This window comes from Muntiacus reevesi, chromosome 1 (assembly GCF_963930625.1).
Source record: "Muntiacus reevesi chromosome 1, mMunRee1.1, whole genome shotgun sequence".
In the NCBI taxonomy this organism is placed as follows: Eukaryota; Metazoa; Chordata; class Mammalia; order Artiodactyla; family Cervidae; genus Muntiacus; species Muntiacus reevesi.
Window position 1 is genome coordinate 78,985,395 of NC_089249.1, and position 3,135 is coordinate 78,988,529.

Below are 3,135 nucleotides of genomic sequence, written 5' to 3' on the forward strand. Positions count from 1 at the left end.
TGGTAAAGAATCTGCTGCAATGCAGGGGACCAGAAATTCAACCCCTGGATTGGAAGATCCCCTGGGAGAAGGGAATGGCAAACCCACTCCAGTATTCTTACCTGGAGAATCCCATAGTCAGAGAAGCCTGGTGGGCTACAGTCCATGGGTTGTAAAGAGTTGGACACGACTGAGTAACAAACACACATGTGTGTGAAAAGTAATAGAAATATATTACAGTATGTACTATACAGTTAATTGTGTCAGTTGGGGACGTAGGTTAACTTTCTTGGACCTATGAAAGTGCCCTCAGAACAGAATTCATTAGTATGTAGGAGATTTACTATAGCTTCAGATGTATAGCACCGTGATTGAGTATTTTTATATATTATATTCCATTTAAACTTATTATAAAATATTGGCTGTATTCCCTGTGTTGTGCAAGATATCCTTGTAGCTTATTCATTTTAAACATAGTAATTTGTACCTCTTTGCCTCCTACCTCTGTCTCTCCCCTTCCCCCACCCCTCTGTCCACGGATAACCACTAGTGTGTTCTCTATATCTGTGAGTCTGTTTCTGCTTTATTACACTCATTTGTTTATTTTTTAGATTCCACCATAAGTGATAATATACAGTGTCTGTCTTTCTCTGTCTGACTTATTTCACTTAGCATAGTTCCCTCTAGGTCCATCCATGCTGTTGCAAATGGCACAATTTCATTCATTTTTATGGCTGAGTATATTCTACCGTATCCATTTTGTGTGTGTCTATGTGAGTGTATATCTCACATTTTTGAGGAGGGATTCTTTTAGCATCGTTCTCAGAAAAGGGTTATAAAATCTCCCTTTTTTTGCAATGTTTATGGAGTGCTATAATTTTGTAACTGCTAAAAAGTGGGTGCTCATGCTCAGTTGCTAAGTCGTACCTGACTCTTTGCAACCCCATGAACTGTAGCCCACCAGGCTTTTCTGTTCATAGAATTTCCCAGACAAAAGTACAAAAGTACTGGTGTGGGTTGCCATCTCCTTCTCCAGGGGATCTTTCCAACCAAGGGATCAAACCCACATCTTCTGCATTGGCAGGCAGATTCTTTACCACTGAGCCATCAGGGAAGCCACTAAGAAGCAGCACAATTAAAATTAAATATGATCTAAAAAAAAATTTAAATATGATCTAGTAATGCCATTTCTGGGCATGTGTACAAAAGAATTGAAAGCAGGGACTCAGATATTTATTTGTATACCTATGTTCACGACAGCATTATTCATAATAGCCAAAAGGTGGGAACAACTCAAGTGTCCATCTATGTGTGGATGGATAAGCAAAATGTGGTATCTCTATAAATGAAATATTCGGTCTTAAGAAGAGTGATTCTGACACATGCTACTATATGAACGAACCTTGAAGACATTGTGTCAAGTGAAATAAACCAGATACAAAAGGACAAAAACTGTATGACTCCACCTACATGAGGAACCCAGAGTACTCAAACTCATAGAGACAGAATGTGGAATGGCAGTTGCCAGGGGCTTAAGAGAAACTGAAATGGACATTGTTGTTTAATATGTATGGAGTTTCAGTTTTTCAAGATGGAGAGTTGTGGAGAGGGATGGTAGTGATGGTTGCATATAATGTGAATGTACTTAATGCCACTGAACTGCGGACTTAATGATGGTTAAAAAGGTAAATTTTATACCGTGTCAATTTTACTGTATTTTTTTTAAAGCATCACAATAATAAAATTAAACAAACTAGGGGCTTGAAAATTCAGATATTTTAAATAGATGCGTTACTGAGTACATGAGACAGGGGGATGACCCATGTTATTAAAGGATTTAGCTTGAAACTCTCTTAGAGTGTGGATTTTTTAAAATGCAATATAACACTCAGGAAACTCAAACTGAGGCTCTGTGACAATCTAGAAGGGTAGGACAAGGTGGAAGAGAGGCTTAGGAGAGAGGGGACATGTGTCTACCTATGATTGATCCATGTTGATGTCCGACAGAAACCAGCACAATATTGTAATCGTCCTTCAACTAAAGATAAATAAATTAAAAAATTCTTTGGTAAAGAAAAAATGCAATATACAATATAATTCTATGTACATAGACTCTGGAACAGACTGCCTGGGTTTAACTTCCAGTTCTGTCACTTATTAGCTATGAGTCCTTAGGTATATTACTTAACATCATTGTGTTTCAAAGTCTCCGCCTGTAAAATAGAAATAAAAACCCTCATAGGGCTTTATCTTTATCTTTTTTAATATTTATTTTTTTTTATTTTTGACTGCGCTGGGTCTTCGTTGCTGCGTGCGGTCTGTCTCTGGTTTGCCGAGAGCAGAGGCTACTCTTGCTTTCAATGCGTGGGCTTCTCATTGTGGTGGCTTCTCTTGTGGAGGAGAGGCTCAGGTGCTCTGGCCTCAGTAGTTGCGGCCATGGGCTTAGTTGCTCCCTGGCATGTGGGATCTTCGCCTACCTGGGATTGAACACACGTGCCCTGCATTGGCAGGCAGCTTCTCGACCACTGGACCACCAGGAAAGTCCACCCTCATAGGATTTTTATGAGAGTTGTTAATAACACATGTGAAATGTTTATAACAATGCCCCACACATGGTAGGTCCTATATGAGTGTTTGTTGAAAAAACATAAATTTTCTTCAAACACTTTTTTTTCTAGACAAAAAGTAAATTTCCCCACATTTTTTCTAGACTGAAGAGTCTATCTGAATGTGTTTTTTAAAACTATATCTCATTGCACGACCCATAAAATGAACAGGTTGCAATAAAATTTGGTTATTCGACATTCTCTGAGGCCCCTTCTAACTTCATGGGTTAAACAGTGTTCTGGATTAGAGAACAATTAACCAGCAGACTTCACAGTTCCAGCTTGGTTTGCTTCTGCCATCAGGAGTCTGTCAGGCCTGGGGCCTCTGTTTGCCGGGTCATCTTTCCTGGAAGATAGTTAAACTTGGATTTCACAGGTACGTGTGAGCTGTTTGTTCTTGTACTTCCCAGCAGAGGCTGTGTTACGTTCTGGATTTGCACAGAATAAGGGTTGAGTAATAATTACCCTTCACACCGCTGATCGTTTTCTCCATTTGTGTCTATTAGCTGGCTCTTTAGCAATCGTTCGTCTGTGCGTAGCTATACACATA